Here is a 26047-nt window from a genome sequence, read left to right as displayed (position 1 = left end):
ATTCTCTAGGCAAGAACACTGGAGTGGGTTGCCATTTCCTCCAATGCATGAAAGTGAAAAGTGAAAGTAAAGTCACTCAATCATGTCCAACTCTTAGTGACCCCATGGACTGCAGCCTACCAGGCTCCTCCATCCATGGGATTTTCCAGGCAAGAGTACAGGAGTGGGGTGCCATTGCCTTCTCCACACTGAAGTCCTACCCACTCCCAAATCCCCCTTATTAAGCTTATATATAAACCCTTACTCTGGCTATTCAGAAAACTACTCCTTATTGAATGCGTTCACATGTATGTGTAATAAACCTTTTCTCCTGTTAATCTGCTGCAATTAATTCATAGCCACCTGATCCCATCACTCAAACACAAGCTGGTAGGAAAAACAAAAACAAATGATCTCCTCTACAATTACATGTTCAAAAGATGTTAATAATATTTTGGATGAGTGTGTGCATGCGTGCTAAGTCATTTCAGTTGTGTCTGGATCTTTGTGACCCAATGGACTATAGCCTGCCAGGCTCCTCTGTTCATGGGATTTTCCAGGCAAGGATACTGGAGTGGGTTGCCATTTCCTCCTTCAGGGGATCTTCCTGACCCAGGGATCGAACCCATGTCTCTTATGTCTTCTGCACTATGGGTCTGTGTATGTGAGTGCTCAGTTGTGTCTGAGTCTTTTGTGACCCTATGGGCTGTAGCTTGCCAGGATCCTCTGTCCATGGATTTTCCAGGCAAGGATATTGGAGTGGGTTGCCATTTCCTCCTCCAAGGGATCTTCCCAACCCAGGGATCGAACTCATGTCTCTTATGTCTTCTGCATTAGCAAGTAGATTCCTTACCACTGAGCCACCTGGGAAGCCCCATATTTTGGATACACTGGGCCAAATAAAATACATTACTAAACTTAATTTTGCCTGTTTTTAAACTTTAAATGGGTTACTGGGAAATTTTAAATTATATATGTGACTCACATTCTATTTCAATTGTTTTCTTCCTCTAGGTGTGATTGCTTTGCCTCTGGTAGGCAATCAGCATGGGGTCAGAGAGCTATCAGCGATTAGAATGGTTCAAAATAAATGTGTCTTGAGTCCTCCAGAGAACTGGTCTATTTTTGGTTAATTTTGCTGTCTAGGGTGTGGCACTTTGGAGCCTCCAATTTTTGTCCCCCAAGCCCATGAGACTTTCGGAGGCTATGTTCCGCTCCTCAGCCTCTCAGCGACTACTTACTGAAGTGGAATTCTTTCTGAGAAAAGTGTCACAACATGCAGGTTTGCCTTTCTTGGCTTCCCTTCTGTTTTGGAGCAGGGCTCCATAAATTCTCACTGCCTTGGAGGTTTGCCAGTGGCTTCAATCAGATGATTCTCATATTTTGTCTGGCTTTTCTGGTTGTTCTCAGAAGGAAGTTCAGTGTGAAACAACCAAGCCTGCCATTGCCACAGGCAGAATTCATGTTAATTAACTTAAAAATATATCATGCCTGTCATTCAATGTTGCAGGATTTTCATTATGGTTGATGTGCATAACGGAGTTAGGGTTGTGGAGAAAAAGCAGTCGTAATCTCACTTCAGTCAAGGAAAATTTTACAGAAGATGAAGGATGACTTTTAAAGTAGGGGACAGTGGTATGGTAATAATTTCAGAGTTTGGGAGTGTCATATAAAGCTAGGAATAAATTCCATTTGATAATTGAGCTGACTAAACGAATAATGGAATTTCTAGCTCAAAGGAGACAAATGGATCATAAATCACATGCTAATTCTGAGTGATAGCATTGTTTGGGGTACCTTATTAAGAAGGATTTTAAGTTTATGGTGAGGCCCAGGGGCAAGAGGATTGTCATCCACTAGCAATGTAATGTCCGCTATGGACAAAGGAGGGGAGATAGTGGGTGTGAATCACAATATCCTAGAAATCATATGCTAGTGACTGAATTACCAGGCATCAAAAGCATGATGATATCAGCCTGTAAATTTAAATACTTTAGATTCATCACATAGTGGTTCCTAACATACCACCCAAAAGGTGTTGTTTTGGCATATCGATTATGAGCTGAAGACACTTGAGAAATAATAGATTCAGGAGGGGTTCTCTGACCTCTTCCATTACACTCAAAAGTAGGACAGAAATTTACTGTGAGGAAGGTGCCCTTACTGGTAAGGGTATGATTTAATCACGAGAAACTCTTATCAGGCCACACAGAGTACAGACAGGAATCTATATTACAAATTTTACTAAAACAACCCTTATCTTCAATTAGTTCCCCCATCTATTTACTCTCACATAGTTTACTATTTCTAAAGCTTAAACCCCTTTTCCTTTGTCTTGTTACTTGTCTACAGATTTATTTTTCTGTGTTAAGATGCTAGATAAGTTCCCAGTTTGAATCCCCTCTTTGAATTTTACTCATTACTGAGTTTCTCCCATGTGTATGTGTAATGCACACATAAATAAAGTTTGCATGCGTTTCTTTTGTAAATCTGTCTTTTGTCAGTTTAATTTTTAGGGCCCACTGCAGAACCTAGGGGTTGTAGAGGAAAAAAAGGATTTTTTTTTCTTCCCCTGTAATCATATCATTTTAATCAGCTGTTGATCAATATTAAGCTGGTAGAAGTTCTTTAATGGAGGATTAAAGGACTTTATATTCAGCTATGATCTATTTTTGTACATATTTTGTACATATATAACGTATATCTGTAATAAATGTTCTGCTGGGTCAGTGAATGTAATTTTCAAATTTATAGAAAACATTGAGCTGAGACAGAATAGGTTGGGGCTTCCCTGGTGGCTCAGATGGTAAAGAGTCTGTCTGTAATGCAGGAGATCCACAGGTTGGGAAGATCCCCTGGAGAAGGGTATGGCAGCCCACCCCAGTATTCTCGCCAGGAGAATTCCATGGACAGAGGAGCCTGGCAGGCTACAGTCCACGGGGTTGCAGAGTTGGACATGACTGACCTACTAGCTTGCGCGCGCGTGCGCGCGCACACACACACATACACACACAGATGTGTGTGTCATAGACTGATGATAGAGTTCAGATTAAAAATGGTCATAGACTGATGATAGAGTTGAGATTAAAAATGATCTTGATAGTTAAGAGTAGTTTAGACAGCAGTATCTCTTTTACAAGTATTTACCAAGATCCAGTTCTGTGTCAGATCCTGCTATGAATGCAATGACAGGCAAAAATAGAGTTATTATCCTTTTAGAGTCTCAGTGTGGATGGTGACACCAAAGTCAGATAATCACAAAATTATGTAAGTTCTGTGAAGTTAAATGGTGCTATGAGAAAACAGGGATAGGGACTTGAGGGCTCCTTAGGGGAAGTGTCACTTGAAACAAAATCTAATATATGGAAAGGTATTGACCAGATAAGGTAGAAGGCAAAAATAAGAGAAAATATTCTAGGAAGATGGAACAATGGGCAAAGACCCTGACACAGGTAAACGTGAGAAAAGGAAAGGTCAGTGAGGCTGAAGGAAAATCGCCAGAGGGAAAACGGTGCCAAGTAAGACTGGCATTGTAGGAATGGGGCAAGGATCTAGAGTATTATCTTTATCCTATGAACAATGAAATGTAATTGAAGGGATTAATTATGGGGTGTCACAGTCAGATCTCTGCTTAGAAAAGGTTACTCTGACCACTCTATAGGGAATGGGTATGCATTGTGGTGAAAAAGCACATGTGGATATTGGCAGTCCACGTAGGAAACTGTATCAATGGTCTAGGGAAAAGACGGTGATAGTTTAAGGTGGCCAAAAGCCAAAGACAAGCCACCAGAGGAATATGGGTACTAGAAAAATGATTCAAGCTACACTAATACACACAGATGCCCTTTTCATTATAGGGGACTGGAAGGCAAAAGTAGGAAGTCAAGAAACACCTGGAGTAACAGGAAAATTTGGCCTCGGAGTACAGAATGAAGCAGGGCAAAGGCTCATAGAGTTCTGCCAAGAGAATGCACTGGTCATAGCAAACACCCTCTTCCAACAACACAAGAGAAGACTCTACACGTGGATATCACCAGATGGTCAACACTGAAATCAGACTGATTATATTCTTTGCCATCAAGGATGAAGAAGCTCTATACAGCCAACAAAAATAAGACCAGGAGCTGACTGCGGCTCAGATCATGAACTCCTATTGCCAAATTCAGACTTAAATTGAAGAAAGTGGAGAAAACCACTAGACCATTCAGGTATGACCTAAATCAAATCCCTTATGATTATACAGTGGAAGTGAGAAATAGATTTAAGGGACTAGATCTGACAGACAGACTGCCTGATGAACTATGGACGGAGGTTTGTAACATTGTACAGGAGACAGGAATTAAGACCATCCCCATGGAAAAGAAATTCAAAAAAGCAAAATGGCTGCCTGGGGAGGCCTTATAAATAGCTGTGAAAAGAAGGGAAGTGAAAAGCAAAGGAGAAAAGAAAAGATATATCCATTTGAATGCAGAGTTCCAAAGAATAGCAAGGAGAGATAAGAAAGACTTTCTCAGTGATCAATGCTAAGAAATAGAGGAAAACAACAGAATGGGAAAGACTAGAGATCTCTTCAAGAAAATTAGAGATACCAAGGGAACATTTCATGCAAACATGGGCTCGATAAAGGACAGAAATGGTATGGACCTAACAGAAGCAGAAGATATGAAGAAGAGGTGGCAAGAATACACAAAAAAACTGTACAAAAAAGATCTTCATGACCCAGATAATCATGATGGTGTTATCATTCACCTAGAGCCAGACATCCTGGAATGCAAAGGCAAGAGGGCCTTAGAAAGCATCACTACAAACAAAGCTAGTGGAGGTGATAGAATTCCAGTTGAGCTATTTCAAATCCTGAAAGATGATGCTGTTAAAGTGCTGCACTCAATATGCCAGCAAATCTGGAAAACTCAGCAGTGGCCACAGGACTGGAAAAGGTCAGTTTTCATTCCAATCCCAAAGAAAGGCAATGCCAAAGAATGCTCAAACTACCACACAATTGCACTCATCTCACATGCTAGTAAAGTAATGCTAAAAATTCTCCAAGCCCCATGAACTCCCAGATGTCCAAGCTGGTCTTAGAAAGGGCAGAGGAACAAGAGATCAAATTTCCAACATCTGCTGGATCATCAAAAATGCAACAGAGTTCTAGAAAAACATCTATTTCTGCTTTATTGACTATGCCAAAGCCTTGACTGTGTGGATCACAATAAACTATGGAAAATTTTGAAAGAGATGGGAATACCAGACCACCTGACTTGCCTCTTGAGAAACCTGTATGCAGGTCAGGAAGCAACAGTTAGAACTGGACATGGAACAACAGACTGGTTCCAAACAGGAAAAGGAGTATGTCAAGGCTGTATATTGTCACCTTGCTTATTTAACTTATATGCAGAGTACATCATGAGAAATGCTGGGATGGAGGAAGCACATGCTGCAATCAAGATTGCTGAGAGAAATATCAATAACTTCAGATATGCAGATGACACCACCCATATGGCAGAAAGTGAAGAGGAACTAAAGAGCCTCTTGATGAAAGTGAAAGAGGAGAGTGAAAAAGTTAGCTTAAAGCTCAACATTCAGAACATCTGGTCCCATCACTTCATGGGAAATAGATGGGGAAACAGTGGAAACAGTGTCAGACTTTATTTTTCTGGGCTCCAAAATCATTGCAGATAGTGACTGCAGCCATGAAATTAAAAGACGCTTACTCCTTGGAAGGAAAGTTATGACCAACCTAGATAGCATATTCAAAAGCAGAGACATTACTTTGTCCACAAAGGTCCATCTAGTGAAGGCCATGGTTTTTCCAGTGGTCACATATGGATGTGAGAGTTGGACTATAAAGAAAGCTGAGTGCCGAAGAATTGATGCTTTTGGACTGTGGTGCTGGAGAAGACTCTTGAGAGTCCCTTGGACTGCAAGGAGATCCAACCAGTCCATCCTAAAGGAGATCAGTCCTGGTTGTTCACTGGTAGGACTGATTTTGAAGCTGCAACTCCAATACTATGGCCACCTGATGTGAAGAGCTGACTCATTTGAAAAGACCCTGATGCTGGGAGAGACTGAGGGCAGGAGGAGAAGGGGACGACAGAGGACAAGATGGTTGGATGGCATCACCAACTCAATGGACATGGATTTGGGTGGACTCCAGGAGTTGGTGATGGACAGGGAGGTGCGGTTCACGGAGTCGCAAAGAGTGCTGCTTGACCCGTGCTGCGGTTCATGGGGTCACAAAGAGACACGACTGAGTGACTGTGAACTGAATACACAAAGTGTTCTAATCAATGGTTTAACCGTAGTCCGAACTTAGGTGATTTTGTTCCATTTAGAGGATCTCGAATTGGTTAACTCAAAGGTGTCAGAAGGAAGGCAATTAGGAATATGTGAAGACCAGGAATGGCAAAGTGGGTTTGAGACTGAAAAAGTGAGAGGCTAGAGGAGAAAATTATACCAAAAAGCTCTATTTAAAAATTTCAAGGGGTACCAAAGAGTAATGAATTAAATTGCTGTTCTAGAAGGACAACTAGGACCAGTGAGATGTTACAGGGAAGCCTATGTCCACTATGTATAAGGAATGCTTAGTAATGAAATGACTGTCTTCTGTTGCACTGAGCCTGCTTCCCTGGCAAAGATGTGCAGAGATGATTTCTGAGGAGACACTAGATTAAATCACCTTGATAATCTCTGTAAAATCTCTGATTTTCTCAAAGTGTGATCTTTTTTGGGCAACTGTATTCCCAACAACCTAATAATATCCCTACTATCACTACAATCACTTTCTACCATTTAATGAAAATATATGTGCCAGATGCTGCTGAAAACTATGCATATTATCTCATTTAATCCTGACGATGGCACTATAAAGTTAGGTAGTAAAATATAACCTCTATCTTTTTAGAGAAACTAATTGAGGTTTAGAGAAATAATTTCATAAAGATACAGAGCTGGCATTTTAATTCCATTCACTGTGCTTTTGCCCAGTACACTGTATCACTTCTTAAAACCACACATTCTACTCTATGCCAATGAATCATAACTGATCTCTACAATTTTAACAAATTCTTAAATCTTCAAACATGAAAATATATGAAATCCCATATTTCTAATGACAAAATGTATTCAATGTCATATCTAGCAACTGTGTCAGTCAGAATAAGGCTAGCTTATTCTTGATAACAAAGCACCCTCCAAATCTCAATGGCTTAAAACAACAAAGGTTTATTTTTTGCTCATGTTAAATGTCCATAACAGATAAGCAAGAGAACTCTTTATTCACAGTCATTCAGCAATCAGGCTGACAAAACAACCACCATCTTGAGTATTTTTTAGGTGTTAGAGGAAAAGAAAATTCTGGAGAAAACAATAAAATGTTCTACCCAAATAATAACATAAGTCATCTTGCTCCCAATTCACTGGCTAGAGCTAGTTAGGCTAATTGGCTCCACACAAAATGAAGTGGACTTAGAAGTGCAAGCCAATAACGTGTCTGGGACTAGGAAAGCTGGGACTATCTGGCAAATGGTGTTGGTAACCACTGCAGATCATGCACATGCAAGGAGGCCAGAAATCATGCACATGACTTTTGCTGAACACACTTCAGAATTTATACCAAGAAGGACACTACTTCTTACATTAGCTTTTTTTTTTTTTTTTGGCTATATAGCAGGTTCTTTTTATCTATTTTTTATAATATGTTCATTTATTTTAATTGGAGGTTAATTATTTTACAATATTATATTGGTTTTGACATACATCAACAAACTTAGCCCAAGTTGACAGTATTAATATTTTAGAAGAGGAGAAATGTACAAAACATGCTGAATAAAGGTCTTCATTATATATGTAAAGATGTCATCTGCATTATCTTAGGTTATTGATATTTCTCCTGACAATCCTGATTCCAGCTTATGCTTCATCCAGCCCAGCGTTTCTCATGATATACTCTGCATAGAAGTTAAATAAGCAGGGTGACAATATACAGCCTTGACGTACTCCTTTCCCTATCTAGAACCAGTCTGTTGTTCCATGTCCAGTTCTACCTGTTGCTTCCTCACCTGCATACAGATTTCTCAAGAGGTAGGTCAGGTGGTCTAGTATTCCCATATCTTTCAGAATTTTCCAGTTTATTGTGATCCACCCAGTCAAAGGTTTTGACATAGTCAATAAAGCAGAAATAGATGTTTTTCTGGAACTCTCAGATATACAGATGACACCACCCTTATGGCAGAAAGTGAAGAAGAACTAAAGGGCCTCTTGATGTAAGTGAATGAGGAGAGTAAAAAATTGGCTTAAAGCTCAACATTCAGAAAACGAAGATCATGGCATCCAGTCCCATCACTTCATAGCAAATAGATAGGGGAACAGTGGAAACAGTGGCTGACTTTACTTTTTGAGGCTCCAAAATCACTGCAGATGGTGACTGCAGCCATGACATTAAAAGATGCTTACTCCTTGGAAGGAAAATTATAACCAGCCTAGATAGCATATTAAAAAGCAGAGACATTACTTTGCCAACAAGGGTCCATCTAGTCAAGGCTATGGTTTTTCCAGTAGTCATGTATGGATGTGAGAGGTGGACCATAGCTGAGCGCCAAAGAATTGATGCTTTCGAACTGTGGTGTTGAGAAGACTCTTCAGAGTCCCTTGGACTGCAAGGATATTCAACTTGCTCATCCTAAAGGAAATCAGTCCTGAATATTCATTGGAATGACTGATGTTGAAGCCGAAACTCCAATACTTTGGCCACCTGATGCGAAGAGCTGACTCATTTGAAAAGACCCTGATGCTGGGAGAGATTGAGGGCAGGAGGAGAAGGGGATGACAGAGGATGAGATGGTTGGATGGCATCACCGACTCAACAGACATGAGTTTGGGCAAGCTCCAGGAGTTGGTGATGGACAGGGAGGCGTGGCGTGCTGCGGTCCATGGGGTCGCAAAGTGTTGGACACGACTGAGTGACTGAACTGAACTGAATGTATGTAGTGGGGCTTCCCTGATAGGTCAGTTGGTAAAGAATCTGCCTGCAATGCAGGAAAGCCTGGTTCAATTTCTGGGTCGGGAAGATCTGCTGGAGAAGGGATAGGCTATCCTCTCCAGTATTCTGGCCTGTAGAATTCCATGGACTGTATAGTCCATGGGGTCATAAAGAGTCGGACATGACTTAGCAACTTTTACTTCACATGTATATAAAACATAATGTAAGTCATAATTATGCCTGGGATTGAAGCACCGGGCATGCAATATTAATATATTTATTTGCAGTTGGGTTAGATACAAGTGCTTAGGCAGAAAATATAACATTTCGCTTACAAGTTACACTATATCTAATTACGTTAAAAAGTTATCATTGCTGAGCTGAGAGAAGATAATAGGAAACAAATCAAGTTTTATATTAGGCTTTGAAGATGATGATGTTAGAGTAAAAACCATTCAGGTGCATTATAGAAATTTTACTCTGAAAATTCTTGACAATGGCAGTTCATCCCTGTCAAATTAACTAAAGTATGTTATTCAAATCTCAATTTTATTTACATAAAAGTGCAAGCCTCTTAAAAAGTTCTGCTTTCTGAGAAATATTTGTAATAATACAAAATAAAGCAGGTAATTCATCTTATTTCTTGCTATGATTCAAGAGCATTCAGTGCAAATTTGAACTACTTTTATCTTCTATCTGTGGGCAAATTAATACGTTTATTCGTAAGTACGTCATGATCTTAATCACAAAACTAAAAACCTGTAATGAAAATACGAAGGCCACACTTCGTGGTGGCAGCTACAAAGTGTTTCACTGGAAATGGCTGTTAGAAGAAAACAATTTGTTGTTAAGTGATTTAAATGCCCAAAGAGAAAGGGCATGTGGTGTTAGTGTGCTTAAAACATAATTAAAATTTGCATTACAAATGCTAGTTTAAGAAAGAACTGATTTTAAAAGCCAATAATATTTCCTGTAAGGCTGTTGCTGTGATATTTTAGATGGTATTTTTTTTTCTAATTTGAAAGCTACATATTTTAATAGAGAACAGTTCAAAATGTTTTTAAGGTCAAACTGGAAATATGTTGATGATTTAAAAATGCAAGGAAAGTGCTTTATTATATTATACTACCAGAGTGTTATTGTAGTTTAAAAATATCATTAAATCAGCACAAACCCACACTTATCATTTCCTGCACATTTTTCATGCTGAGCTGCCTTCTGACTATGAGTAATCTGTTAATCTGCTCTTTGCCTCACAATCCATCAAAGTGACAGATTCATTCCTTCTCTAATACATAATATCTTCATTTACTGTATGCCTTGCTGCATCTTTCTTTTTTGCTAGCACTGAAATTTAGAAGATCACAAGCAAATTGAGAGAATGTCACATGGTGGTTGTTCTTGTTTGTTTCCCATTTCTTCTATTATTTCAGCAGAAGAAACTAAAACTTTCTGGACTCTTACTGTGACTTACTAGTATTTCCAAAAGGCAGGTAATTTCAGGTTTCAATAAAAGTACTGTCAAAGAGGTCAGAAGAGGGCAAATGGTGATACAAAGTAACTGCAGCCTTCACTAAGTTAAAATACTGACCAAAATGGAATTTTCTTGCAATGCTAGTGGCCAGTGAATAGATTCTCACTTTCCATCTCCAAACCTTTGATGTACAGAAAAAGATATCATGGGAAGTAAAAAGGAAGGAAGGAAGAAAAGGCCATACATCCAGTAGTTTAGGGATGAACTGCCCCCTTCAAAGACAGGGTTTCATTAGCACAAACATCACTGTTTAATCGAAAGCTATGCAGATTTTATTGAAAATGAGACCTTCATTTTTATCATGATTTTCATTGACATCAGTTCACTTCAGTTCAGTCTCTCAGTCATGTCCAACTCTTTGCGACCCCATGGACTGCAGCATGCCAGGCCTCCCTGTCCATCACCAACTCCTGGAGCTTATTCAAACTCATGTCCATTGAGTCGGTGATGCCATCCAACCAACTCATCCTCTGTCATCCCCTTCTCCTCCTGCCTTCAGTCTTTCCCAGCATCAGGGTCTTTTCAAGTGAGTCAGTTCTTTGCATCAGGTGGCCAAAGTATTGGAGCTTCAGCTCCAGCATCAGCCCTTCCAGTGAATATTCATTCAGGACTGATTTCCTTTAGGATGGGCTGGTTGTATCTCCTTGCAGTCTGAGGGACTCTCAAGAGTCTTCTCCCACACCACAGTTCAAAAGCATCTATTCTTCGGTGCTTTGTCATTTATTTTTCACCAACTTTTTCACTCTCCTCTTTCACTTATATCAAGAGTTTCTTCAGTTCTTCACTTTCTGCCATAAGGGTGGTGTCATCAGCATATCTGAGGTTACTGATATTTCTCCTGGCAATCCTGATTCCAGTTTGTGTTTCATCCAGCCCGACATCGCTCATGATGTATTCTGCATATAAGTTGAATAAGCAGGGTGACAATATACAGCGCTGATGTACTCCTTTCTTGATTTGGAACCAGTCTGTTGTTCCATGTCCAGTTCTAACTGTTGCTTCTTGATCTGCATACAGATTTCTCAGAAGGCAGCTTAGGTGATCTGGTATTCCTATCTCTTTCAGAATTTTCTATAGTTTGTTGTGATCCATAGTCAAAGGCTTTGGTGTAGTTAATAAAACAGAAATCGATGTTTTCCCGGAACTCTCGTGCTTTTCTGATGATCCAGTGGATGTTGGCAATTTGATCTCTGGTTCCTCTGCTTTTTCTAAAACCAGGTTGAACATCTGGAAGTTCATGGTTCACGTATTGCTGAAGCCTGGCTTGGAGAATTTTGAGCACTACTTTGCTAGCATGTGAGATGAGTGCAATTGTGTGGTAGTTTGAGCATTCTTTGGCATTGCCTTTCTTTGGGATTGGAATGAAAAGGAATGATAACTGACCTTTTCCAGTCCTGTGGCCACTGCTGAGTTTTCCAAATTTGCTGGCATATTGAGTGCAGCACTTTCACAGCATTATCTTTTAGGATTTGAAATAGCTCACCTGGAATTCCATCACCTCCACTAGCTTTGTTCATAGTATTGCTTCCTAAGGCCCACTTGACTTTGCATTCCAGGATGTCTGGTTCTAGATGAGTGAGCATACCATCGTGGTTATCTGGGTCATGAAGATCTTTTTTTGTACAGTTCTGTGTATTCTTATCACTTCTTCTTAATATCTTCTGCTTCTGTTAGGTCCATACTTTTCTGTGCTTAATTGTGCCCATCTTTGCATGAAATGTTTCCTTGGTATCTCTAATTTTCTTGAAGAGATCTCTAGTCTTTCCCATTCTATTGTTTTCCTCTATTTCTTTGCATTGATCACTGAGGAAGGCTTTCTTATCCTTCCCTGCTTTTCTTTGGAATTGGTATCAGGCCAGGCTAGATCTCAGGTTTCCTCTTCTTTGTTATTTCAATAATACAAATGGCTCTGATGCTTAAAAATTGCTTACTATTAATTCAACAGAAGATATTTTACCCTCTCTTCATTTCTTGCTTTAATTTAGTTGCTTATTAGTCTATACATTCTACAAATATAGAGAATTAGGAACTGAAAAGGGCTTCCCTGTTGGCTTAGCTGGTAAAGAAGACGCCTGACAATGCAGAAGACATAAGAGACACAGGTTTAGTCCCTGGGCTGGGAAGATCCCCTGAAGAAGGAAATGGCAACCTGCTGCAGTATTCTTCCCTCGAAAATTCCATTGATAGAGTCTAGTGGGCTACATTCCATGGGGTTGCAGAGCTGGAAATGATTGAGCACATACACATATACACACAAGAACTGGAAAATATGAGAATATGTATAATTCTAGCTAGTTTCCTTTCATCTCAAGTAAGTGATAAAGTTCATTATCTACAAGTAATCATTTAGCTTCAGTTGTTACCAATCCCAGTTTTCACATAATAAAACAAAGGTCACTATTGTTACCCTAAAAAGTTAAAAGCCAAGTTGTTTACCACAAAATATGAGAAACTGCCTTCTAACCACTCTTGTTCCAGCACATATATAATGTTCTTGTTTCAGTACATATGTAATTTTCTTCCATGCATACACCCAATAGCCATCAGCATTTTCTTGTCCTAAGCACCAAATTACATCTGATTTGTCTTAACGAATAGCAAGGGAGCTGAAGGCTTTTAAAAATCAATGGACAAGAAAGAGTCAATAGAACAATAATGTTAGGGTTAATTTAATAAAATCCAGCTAAAAGTCGTTTGCCTTTTCTCCTTCAAGTAATTTTAAATAGGTTGGACATTTAACTTATATGATATTTATTATACTGAGTGGGTTTTTATGAGGTAATGAACAGCAAAATATGAAGCTGTAAATGCTGGTGAACATAATATATTGCTAGAGTGAAAAATTACGTGCTCTAACGTTAATCAGTAATGTTTTTGGTTAACAAGAGAAATAAAAGAATTACAGGGAAGAAGTAAAACCAACTGCCAACAAAAGCTGTCCGTGAGTGGGTACTCCTAAAGGAAATCAACCCTGAATATTCATTGGAAGAGTAACGCTGAAGTGCCAATACTATGGCCACTTGATGAGAAGAACTGACTCACTGGAAAAGACCCAGATGCTGGGAAAGATTGAGGGCAGCAGGAGAAGGCGGTGACAGAGAATGAGATAGCTGGATGGCATCATCGACTCAATGGACACGAGTCTGAGAAAACTCTGGGAGATGGTAAATGACAGGGAAGACTGACATGATGCAGTCCATGGGGTCACAGAGTTGGACATGACTGAGCAACTGAACAACAGGCTTGAAAAAAGCTATCATTGCTATGTGCCAGGTATGGACAAGGCTCCCAGACTCCAAGGCAACTTTCTTAAAGCAGTCACAGTCTGCTGTGATGACATGCAGGGCACGGACTGCCTGTCCTGGGAGGCCACAAACTCATGAAGGGAATATTAAAGTCATCTCTCCATGGTGCTCTGCACACAGTGGGTGCTTCAAAAATACTCACTGAACGTTACTTCATACTGAGGTATGAACTGCAGCACACTTTCAGTTGTTACCTGCTACAGTGATTGCTTGTTAGTAGCCAAGGGAGCTATTCTGGGTGAGGTAACAAAGTGAATGGTGAGGCAGAGTCTATGGATATGACCAGCCATGGATATTTAACCAAAGTCATGGTCTTCCGTGTCTTAGGTTCACGTCATTATCCTGAATCTCAGCCTGTATTCCTCTCTCCTTTCCCTCAGACAGAACAGAGGTGAATGCTATAAACTGGAATTAGCGCTTCGATTTTTTAAAAGGTGCTCTTTACTCCAGAAGAGGAATCTGAATCTTTTAATTAAAAGCTGAAACTGTAAAATGCTGGAATGGTAAATAATTCCTTTAGTAATTACCTTCTTTACACTGGCCCTGGGCCAGAGGTACTCTGAGTTCATCATCTTCGATGGATAACGGTGATTGGGCACGCCTGGGTAATTGCAGAACCCCACATTTTTTACAGTTAAAAGTGCTAAGATTCTTCAGGGATCTTAAGATTCTTCAGGGATGTAGAAGTTTTGGGGAGGTGGGAGGGGAAGATGTAATACGTTGTGTGGAAACTCTTGTGGAAAAGGGTTTTGTGAATTTGTAATTCTGGAAAACAGAAAAGTACCTAAAATATTCAATGAGTATTTCCCCAGCCCTAATGGCTTAAGATTCTCTTGGAGTACAGCTGGAAAATTAGGAGACTCAGGTTGAACAGTTAAGCCCCAGTAGTCCGAGAGATGTGGTCAGAGAGCAAGCAGGCATCTCAATTGAGTAGCTGAAGGGGGACTGGTGGGTGCCCAGGAGGGCAGGGCTACAAAGGACAAGTGGAGAGAGTGAAGAAAAAGAAATATGGGTCCAGTGGCAGGGGCAGTGCCCAGTCCTCTGGGGTGACAGCCAGTTAGGGCCTGGAGCAGGTTGATTTGAGCAGGTATGCACTCGAGTTAACAGGCTCTGGTAGAATAAATGACCAAACCAGGACTGAAAGTAGGCTGGGCAGGCCAAATGAAAAGAGCAGCAGAGGAAGGAAAAGTGATGGGACAGGGAACGCCACCTGTCTAGCCGTGCTGGTGAAATGCTCGGCCCTCTGAAACACAAGGGGAATGGTGGCCCTACAATTGAGTAGGGCATGATTCTAGCTTCAGAGTGATCAGCGGGGAGACACAGGATGATTTCCCAGGGATTCCATTTGTTATCAAGGGTGCCTTTGGCTCAGGTCTCCACTGGGGAGGGGCTAGAGATACCATTCTGAGCCTGGCCTTTGCTGTAGACTGAGGAGGAAAGGGGCCCAGCTAAGTCTCTCTGTACAGATATTTTTAAAGTCGCTGTGAAGGTTAGACCAGTGAACCAAAGACCCCTCCAGAAGTATGAGGGGTAGGGAGTCACTTAAATTGTCGTGAACCTGCACCACAGGCTCAGATTTGTCCCCCACCCACCCCCGCCGTATACATATATACTTTTTTCCTCTTCTCTTCCATTTGCCTATCCAGATTCTGTTCATTGGTGAAGGTTTAAGTACACATTCTACAGAAGTGCCAAGCCAACAAGGTTTCTAGTCACTGGCACTCTCTATAAGATGGGCATGAATAGGCAAATATGGGTAAGCAATTTCCATTAAGAATACAGAGAAGTCTCAAATTCAGTAAAAAGTCTCTATTTAAAAGGTTAAAATGACACATTTTAACCAGACACTTTAGATAACACATATCTTCTAAGGGATCATTTAAGACAACTCATGAAAAAAAAAATAAAACAACTCATGATCAAGAGGGAGGGGGCATATGTCTACCTATGGCTGATTCATGTTGATATATAGCAGAAACCAAAACAATATTGTAAAGCAACTATCCCTCAATTAAAAATAAATAAATTTGAAAAAAATTCAGGAGAGATTTCACTTGTTACAAGTAACTCCAGACTCCTTCAGGAGAGAAAAGTATACAGGTGCTCCTGGGTTCCAGCTAGCAGTTAAGTGTTCAGTGATGCAGCTAGTGTAGAGAGATGGGGGGTGGGGGGAAGTCATTTCTGTGAGGTGAGATTCAGTGAATTCAGCAATTCCTAAGAGTCTCCTCTGTGCTTGGCACTGTTTCAAGAGCTAGGGATACAGTGAGCAAGAAAGATATAAGCCCTATGCTCACGCAGTTTACATTCTAGCATATTCTGGAGGGGCATGAATGTGTGTGTTTGTGTGTCTGTGTACAATAAGCAACAAGTAAGTAAGTGGTATCAGGTAGTGAAATGCACTATAGTGAAAACAAAAACAGACTGTAATGAGGCTTCCTGGGGCTACTTTGGGTTAGGTGTTTAGAAAGGGGGCCTCTGAGGACCTGAAATTTAGATGGAGACCTGAGTGACAGGAAGAGGCTATGGCCTTTCTAGGCTAGGGAACACCAGGCGCAGAGGCCATCTCATGCAAAGCTCATATGGTGAAACCAAGTCTGGAGTATTTGAGAGAAAGAGGCAGGACCATGGCAGTGGAATCAAGGGACACGATGGCAGGAAACACGGTGTGAGTGATGGGCATTCAGGAGAAGGAGACGACCTGAGCCAAAGAGCAAAGGGACACCTTCGGCAAGTTTTCCACGGGGGAATGTTTCAGTCCATTTCAGGGGTAGCAACACCACTCTGGTTGCTGAGTGAAATAAAGGGGCCAAAGAAGCACAGAAAGCAGGTAGGAAGCAATGGTATCTGTCCAGGTGAGAGTTTGTCCAGGTGAGAGATGACGGCTGTTTGGGCAACAATTGTAGCAGTAATGAGAGGGCAGTGGCTACATCCGGCATACACTATGACTGGAGGCAGTACCAGTACTACTTGCTGCGGCTGAACATGGGGTTAGAGAGAGAAACTAGGTACTGCTCTTGTTTTCTGGCTTGAGTAAAAGGGGGATGAAGGTGGCATTTTTGAGATGGAGAAAATTGAATAAACAACAGATGTGCAGAGGTAAAGAAAACAAAGTTATATTTTGTAATGGATTTGAGGTATGCATTAGAGATCTGAGTGGCCTGGACATCTGTCAAATTGGCAACCTGGACAGATGAGTCTGGAATTCAGAGGTGAGGTAGGATTGGACATATAATTTTGAAAGTCATTAGAATATAGAAGGTATTGGAAACTACTATTAAAGATACAGTATAAATAATACATATTATATATTGAAGATTAGGGCCATTCTAATGGTCATCACTATCTATGGCTCTCTAGGTTGGCAGGGAGCGGAACACGCATGAAAATTAAACTCTGTCCAAACAAGAGCCTTTCACAAAAACTCAATTTTATCCTGAGAGTAAATAAAGCAATGCCATTGTCCTATTTGCAGAAAGGGGAGTGGGCAACTCTTGTAAGGATGAGGGAAAATATTTGAAACACAACTGGCCAACATTCAGAATGTAGATTTTCATCTCTCCATGGCATCTGGGCCTGCCTCTCTGTCCACTCCCTCAGGGTACATTTTGATGGAGCCCTTACCCCTGTCAGGCTGTACTGAGCACCACAGGGAGGAGAGGCACCAACCCATCCGCACAGGATCTGGGGAACACCATGACGGCTCCCTCAGTCAAGGAGCTGAATTCAGACCCGGGTTCAGAGTACGCAGAGTGAAAGTGAAAGTGTTAGTAGCTTAATCATCTCTTTGCAACCCTATGGACTCCTCTGTCCAAGGGACTTCTCAGGCAAGAATACTGGAGTGGGTAGTCATTTCCTTCTCCAGGAGATTTTCCTGACTCAGGGATTGAACCTGGTCTCCAGCAATGCAGGCAGAGTCTTTATCAGAATCTGAGCCACCAGGGGACCCCCAGTATAGAGAGTCACCCCCTTTAAAGAAGCAGGTGTGAATTTGTGGGAAGGGGATTATGAAATGAGGGGCACTAATATTGATAGCTTTTCCTAGGTAAACCTACTGAGAGAAATGATGAAAGTAAAAATGATGCCTTTCGTTTTATAAACAAATCATTAAGATTTAATGCTAAAGTAAGTGCTGTGGGAGGCAGCATAGTGTAGTGGCTAAAAGTATAGATACCAAAGTCAAGGAGTCTGAATTCAACTCTCAGCAAGGCCATTTGTTGACAGGGTGACTTTCAGTGAGCTCATTAACTTCTTGAAACCGCATCTGTACAGTGGGGTTAATAACAATTCACCTCATTGGATTGTTGCTGGGATGAAGTAAAACAACATTTTTGAGTTGCACACAGAAAGCATTATCTGAGTATTTCATAAAGTAAACAAATGAAATCTTCCTACCAACACTCAATGTCATTGATGTACAGATAAGAAAATTTAAGTTGATAGAAGTCAAGTGCTTTCAAATTTGGGTCTGTCTGACTTCACTAAACTACAGAAATGCTGGGAAGAATGTCCTGATATCTATAATTTATTTTGAAATGGATCAAAACTTATGTGGATTGGTGGATGGACATAAGAATAGATAGGTGATAAAATAAGTTCAATAAAATACTGATTGTAGGATCTAGGTGGGGACATATGGCTGCTATTTGCAAAATTTGCTGTGCATGTCATTTTTTTTTTCATAATAAAATATTGGGATGATAAAAACAAAATAAAGCAAAAAAGATTTAATGCCAAAATATAGATAGTAGAAAAAAGCAATGACATTACATTTAGAGAAACTGTGTGCACAGTAAATCAGGAAATCTTCTGTGGTGCTTTGGTCTAAGAAGCAATATTCCAATCTGACTTACTTGTTTTAAAATGATCCAAACTTCATCATTTGAAGAGAAACATGACATTCAAGTTCTGTATTTAATTTTATTTATTTATTATATATTTTCTCTCTCTTGTGTTGGTGGGGGGAAAAAACCTTAAGCACGAGAAAAGAAGCTCACCAGACGGAGTCCCAACAATTGGAGGGAAAAGAAAAATGAAGCCACTGTGATCAGCCCAGAGCAGTGCCTGTAGGTTACAGTGACAGGCCAGCTTGCCTCAGTCAGGCCAGCTGAGCCAGCATGAACTGAGGTCAGCAGTTATTAATCATTTGTCAAAGTCTGCAGGGATTTATCAGATAATTACAGTCATAAGTACACTCATATCACACAAACATGTGGCAAGGCTGCAAGGGATTCAAGCCTTAACACAATCTGCAATGACATTTTGAAAACTATGGATAAGTGCTAAATCATAAAGCAAACACTTTAGAAAGAAAACCATGCCATTCATGACTATTTGGGCAGTCTAGAATTATTTTCTATATTGTTTATTTCTATAAACATTTGAGACCTTACAGAGCCTTTGACTACCTTCTCTCCTCAATTTTCTTATGACTTGTAAAAACAGCATATGTGATCATCATCTGAAATGAAACACTGGTTATTGACTCCATCCATATGAACAGACAACCAGAATGTAATCACAGCTTACTTTATAAAACCCGTTCCTGAACAAAAATATCTCAAGTTATTCTGAAGAATCTACATAAACATAAATAGATGTGCCTGAGGGACAGCTCTAAACCCTACAAACCAATAGATGGCATTTAAAAATAAATAACTGAAGACTGTGAATAGCATCCATTTGCTCAGTATGGCAGCATGTAAGTTCACATGCTAGGAAACATTTCTCAACATGAATGAACTGTGAAATTGTTTCCTCCTACCCAACACTTCTGTAAATTATATTAGATTATGTTAGCCATTTCTGCATCTGTCATACAGGCTGTCAGTGCCCCAAGAGACACTGTGGGTGAACAAAGGAGGCAAGGGCCCCAGCAACTGAGATGCTAAGTATCAACTGGTATGTTAGGCAAAAATAATGGAAAATATCACTCCTCTCACGCCTACGAAAGCAAGGGGGAGTGACTTCTGCAAATCTAAACACACAAAGAGATGAGGTGAACCATGTGTATTTCAGTCCCTAGACTGTAAACGTTTCAGGAAAGGATTACCGTTTTATCCCACAGCATCCAATGTCAAGCACTGCCCTATGAGGGCAAGTGAACGCTTTATTTAGAGGAAACCAACATATGAATATATGCAGTGTTTTAGCCATTTTAACCCTAGAGATTACTTTTCAAAACACAATGGACTGCATACTATCTTTAATTTTACTCATCAACACATAAAACTAAGAAGGTAAACATGATACAGAAATAAAAGTCTTTCCAGGATAAAAAGTAAATAAAAGACTTTGGAGATATTGGTTATTCTGTTACATTAGTAAAGCTAACTGAAAGTTGACTGTATATGCATATGTGGGTATGAGTACATATGATGTTAAGTCTCTGGAGAAGTTGCAGATATTTCACGGAAGCTAATGTGGCCATTTCACCTCCCTAAGGGCACCGCTTCTCTTGGTGGACTTGCACAGACACACGTCCCCCATCCCCGCTATGTTTGCACTATTTTGATCACAACAGCACTTAGTTCAGGAAATCAAGGGCCTATCTGCTTCTCACGTATTGTTCAGAGCCTCTGCATACCAAGCTTTCAAGATTCAAGCTACGTGCTTGTGTATCTAAGGGGGTAGACTCAGAGACTTATCTTTTCATTTCTTATTTTTCCAGTAGTCATTATCAGTATCTTTTAACTTTAAAATTTAATTTTAAAGTTCTGTGTTTTAGGATCTAAAGCATGGGATATTTATAAGAAATATAATAAATATGAATCTTAAGAATCATTGCTTCAGAGAAGGCAATGGCAACCCACTCCAGTACTCTTGCCTGGAAAATCCCATGGATGGAGGAGCCTGGTGGGCTGCAGTCCATGGGGTTGCGAAGAGTTGGGCATGACTGAGCGACTTCATTTTCACTTTTCACTTTCATGCATTGGAGAAGGAAATGGCAACCCACTCCAGTGTTCTTGTCTGGAGAATGCCAGGGACGGTGGAGCCTGGTGGGCTGCCATCTATGGGGTCACACAGTTGGACTTAGCAGCAGCAGCATGCTGACCTCATAATTTTATCATCTTCTTTATTTATGACCAAGTGATGCCTTTTTGTCAATTCTCCAAGCTACTGGATTCATTTATGAGCAAGAGTTAAGCCATGTAATCTATAGGCTTTCTGAAGAGCTATATAATTTTCTAGGGAACTGGTGAATAACCTGTTGGAAAATGGGGTTGGTAGCATTTGATTTTTTGCTTTGAAATTTGACTTTTAGTTTTATTATGCAAAAGTGTAATTAATTTTTCCTAAATGAACAAATATTTAACTGGTTAAATGAAATATGCTGTCTGTTTAGTTGGTAAATTTTCCTATATTCTATTTTTGGGAATCAAATTGTAAAAGAGATATTTAAAATCATATACTACCATATCTAAATATTAATTAATATATTCAACATTATGAAATATGTTTCCTATACAGGGCACTGTTCCCTTTAATAGTAAAACTGGTTTTCATATGGAAAGTCTATAATGAGTCCCATCAAAGTCACAGACTCATAAATCTGGAAGTAACCTCAGATAGTTTGAAACTCAAATCCTTTCCTTTACACATGAGGGTGTCCTTGTTATTAGATGAGGTCTGAACAGGTTGAGTATGGTTTCAGTGTGTCTGCCCTCTGATGCCCTCTTGCAACACTTACCATCTTACTTGGGTTTCTCTTACCTTGGGAGTGGGGTATCTCTTCACGGCTGCTCCAGCAGACATACTGAAACCATACTCACAGAAAACTAGTCAATCTAATCACACTAGGACCACAGCCTTGTCTAACTCAATGAAACTAAGCCATGCCCACGGGGCAAACCAAGATGGCCAGGTCATGGTGGAGAGGTCTGACAGAATGTGGTCCACTGGAGAAGGGAATGGCAAACCACTTCAGTATTCTTGCCTTGAGAACCCCATGAACACTATGAAAAGGCACAATGATAGGATACTGAAAGAGGAACTCCCCAGGTCAGTAGGTGCCCAATATGCTACTGGAGATCAGGGGAGAAATAACTCCAGAAAGAATGAAGGGATGGAGCCAAAGCAAAAACAATACCCAGTTGTGGATGTGACTGGTGACAGAAGCAAGGTCCGATGCTGTAAAGAGCAATACTGCATAGGAACCTGGAATGTCAGGTCCATGAATCAAGGCAAATTGGAAGTGGTCAAACAGGAGATGGCAAGAGTGAACGTCGACATTCTAGGAATCAGCGAACTAAAATGGACTGGAATGGGTGAATTTAACTCAGATGACCGTTATATCTACTACTGAGGGCAGGAATCCCTCAGAAGAAAGGGAGTAGCCATCATGGTCAACAAAAGAGTCCGAAATGCAGTACTTGGATGAAATCTCAAAAACGACAGAATGATCTCTGTTAGTCTCCAAGGCAAACCATTCAATATCACGGTAATCCAAGTCTATGCCCCAAACAGTAATGCTGAAGAAGCTGAAGTTGAGCGGTTCTATGAAGACCTACAAGACCTTTTAGAACTAACACCCAAAAAAGACATCCTTTTCATTATAGGGGGCTGGAATGCAAAAGTAGGAAGTCAAGAAACACCTGGAGTAACAGGAAAATTTGGCCTTGGAATGCAGAATGAAGCAGGGCAAAGGCTAATAGAGTTTTGCCAAGAAAATTCACTGGTCATAGCAAACACCCTCTTCCAACAACATAAGAGAAGACTCTACACATGGACATCACCAGATGGTCAACACCGAAATCAGACTGATTATATTCTTTGCAGCCAAAGATGGAGAAACTCTATACAGTCAACAAAAACAAGACCAGGAGCTGGCAGTGGTTCAGATCATGAACTCCTTATTGCCAAATTCAGACTTAAATTGAAGAAAGTAGGGAAAACTGCTAGACCATTCAGGTATGACCTAAATCAAATCCCTGATGATTATACAGTGGAAGTGAGAAATAGATTTAAGGGCCTAGATCTGATAGATAGAGTGCCTGATGAACTATGGAATGAGGTTTGTGACATTGTACAGGAGACAGGGATCAAGACCATCCCCATGGAAAAGAAATGCAAAAAAGCAAAATGGCTGTCTGGGGAGGCCTTACTAATAGCTGAGAAAAGAAGAGAAGCAAAAAGCAAAGGAGAAATGGAAAGATATAAGGATCTGAATGCAGAGTTCCAAAGAATAGCAAGGAGAGATAAGAAAGCCTTCTTCAGTGATCAGTGCAAAGAAATAGAGAAAAACAACAGAATGGGAAAAGACTAGAGATCTCTTCAAGAAAATTAGAGATACCAAGGGAACATTTCATGCAAACATGGGCTCAATAAAGGACAGAAATGGTATGGACCTAACAGAAGCAGAAGATATTAAGAAGAGGTGGCAAGGATGCACAGAAGAACTGTAAAAAAAAGATCTTCATGACCTGGATAATCATGATGGTGTGATCACTCATCTAGAGCCTGACATCCTGGAATGTGAAGTAAAGAGGGCCTTAGAAAGCATCACTACAAACAAAGCTAGTGGAGGTGATGGAATTCCAGTTGAGCTATTTCAAATCCTGAAACATGATGCTGTGAAAGTGCTGCCCTCAATATGCCAGCAAATTTGGAAAACTCAGCAGTGGCCACAGGACTGGAAAAGGTCAGTTTTCATTCCAATCCCAAAGAAAGGCAATGCCAAAGAATGCTCAAACTACCACACAATTGCACTCATCTCACATGCTAGTAAAGTAATGCTCAAAATTCTCCAAACCAGGCTTCAGCAATACATGAACCATGAACTTCCTCATGTTCAGGCTGGTTTTAGAAAAGGCAGAGGAACCAGAGAAAAAATTGGCAACATCTGCTGGATCATGGAAAAAGCAAGAGAGTTCCAGAAAAACATCTATTTCTGCTTTATTGACTATGCCAAAGCCTTTGACTGTGTGGATCACAATCAACTGTGGAAGATTCTGAGAGAGATGGGAATACCAGACCACCTGACCTGCCTCTTGAGAAATCTGTATGCAGGTCAGGAAGCAACAGTCAGAACTGGACATGGAACAACAGACTGGTTCCAAATAGGAAAAGGAGTACATCAAAACTGTATATTGTCACCCTGCTTATTTAACTTCTATGCAGAGTACATCATGAGAAACGCTGGACTGGAAGAAGCACAAGCTGGAATCAAGATTGCCGGGAGAAATATCAATAACCTCAGATATGCAGATGATACCACCCTTATGGGAGAAAATGAAGAGGAGCTAAAAAGCCTCTTGATGAAAGTAAAAGAGGAGAGTGAAAAAGTTGGCTTAAAGCTCAACATTCAGAAAACGAAGATCATGGCATCCGGTCCCATCACTTCATGGGAAATAGATGGGGAAACAGTGGAAACAGTGTCAGACTTTATTTTGGGGGGCTCCAAAATCACTGCAGATGGTGACTGCAGCCATGAAATAAAAAGACGCTTACTCCTTGGAAGAAAAGTTATGACCAACCTAGAGAGCATATTGAAAAGCAGAGACATTACTATGCCGACTAAAGTCCGTCTAGTCAAGGCTATGGTTTTTCCAGTGGTTATGTATGGATGTGAGAGTTGGGACTATGAAGAAGGCTGGGTGCCAAAGAATTGATGCTTTTGAACTGTGGTGTTGGAGAAGACTCTTGAGAGTCCCTTGGACTGCAAGGAGATCCAGCTGGTCCATTCTGAAGGAGATCAGCCCTGGGATTTCTTGGGAAGGAATGATGCTAAAGCTGAAACTCCAGTACTTTGGCCACCTCATGCGAAGAGTTGACTCATTGGAAAAGACTTTGATGCTGGGAGGGATTGGGGGCAGGAGGAGAAGGGGACGACAGAGGATGAGATGGCTGGATGGCATCACGGACTCGATGGATCTTAATCTGAGTGAACTCCGGGAGATGGTGATGGACAGGGAGGCCTGGCGTGGTGCGATTCATGGGGTTGCAGAGAGTCAGACACGACTGAGTGACTGAACTGAACTGAACTCAACAGGTTGAGAAGCTTGCCTGAGATCATACACTGGGTTAGGAGCAGAAGTAGGATGAAAACTAGGCCTCCGTTTTCCTTTCACTGAAACAAAATGCTCCACTTTCTAACATAACTTTCTATCATATTCATTTACTCAGCTTACAAGTTCTGACTATTATAATTTGGACCAAAGTTAGACTTCCAGGTATCTTGAAAGTTTATTCATATAGAGATAGTCTATTGGTCAAATCTAGATGAGCTGCAAATTAGGAAAGACATATTCACATATCAAGAGAGAACTATTTTGAAGAATTTTTAAACATCTTTCTATATACACTGAAATTACAGTCTCAGTTTTCAACTCCTTATTATATCTATTTATGATAGTGACAATTCTGTCCACTAGGTAACATGCAAGAAAGACAGATTGAGTATATAGATGACCAGAAACACTTAGAAGAGATTACTAATAAAGAATACTTACTCATGAACATTCTGGGCCCCATTAAAAGTCCTGTAAACCATGTAGGTGGTTTTCTGATAGCCATGTTAGCTTGATGTGGCTTGGTTGGTTGGTTTTTCATTGCTGATTGGACCAGAAGTGAATACTTGGCCCAAGCTAGGCCAATCATATTCTTTCTCCATGAAAGGAGGAACTGCGATTCAGGCATAGACTGTCAGCCTCAGCATTACTCTGAACAGTTATATGTAAACTCAAGACAGCCATATGTGACTGAGAAGTAAAGAAAGCTGGTGCTTGGAAGAATGGAGCAGATAGGAAGAAGTAAGCAGAGATGGGGTGTAGGATGCTTCCTAGCTGCCTCTCTGCTTTCTAGTTCCCTATACAGATCCCCCCCGAGGCCTAGCTGCCCTTGGCTTCCAGGGTATAGCCCTGTATTCTTATTTAACAAATCCTTCCTGTCTGTTTCATTCAGGTGAGAGAGCTTGATAATGAGAAGCATTTAGATAATGAGTTGTACTGTAACAACTAAGATGCTGAGGGTGGAGCTCACAACAGACTGGTTTTCAGTAAATTACTAGTATTTAATAAACAGTAATAAAGTGATATTGAATTATATGGATAAACTGTCAATAGCTTATTTATTTTTAAAACCCATATAATATTACATATATTTCAAAGCTTGAATTTAGATACACTTATCTCTAATGAGCCTAATAAGGTTCTTCTATATTGACAAGTGACTTGTATCAATGACATTTTTGAAATAATGAAATTATTTTGACATTATGAACTTAGTAATTATGAAAAAGAGAACAGCCATTTGAAC

General features: G+C 40.3%; 1 protein-coding gene across 3 annotated transcripts in view; it reads right to left on the bottom strand.

Moving 5' to 3' along the window:
* Positions 1-26047, bottom strand: part of CFAP20DC (CFAP20 domain containing) — a 256995-nt gene that overhangs the window by 36593 nt on the left and 194355 nt on the right. The gene's annotated exons all lie outside the window — the stretch shown is intronic.

The sequence above is a fragment of the Capricornis sumatraensis genome, chromosome 10 (genome assembly GCF_032405125.1).
Source record: "Capricornis sumatraensis isolate serow.1 chromosome 10, serow.2, whole genome shotgun sequence".
Classification (NCBI taxonomy): Eukaryota; Metazoa; Chordata; class Mammalia; order Artiodactyla; family Bovidae; genus Capricornis; species Capricornis sumatraensis.
The sequence above is the reverse complement of the archived record's forward strand: the minus strand, read 5'-3'. Positions and strand labels throughout refer to the sequence as shown.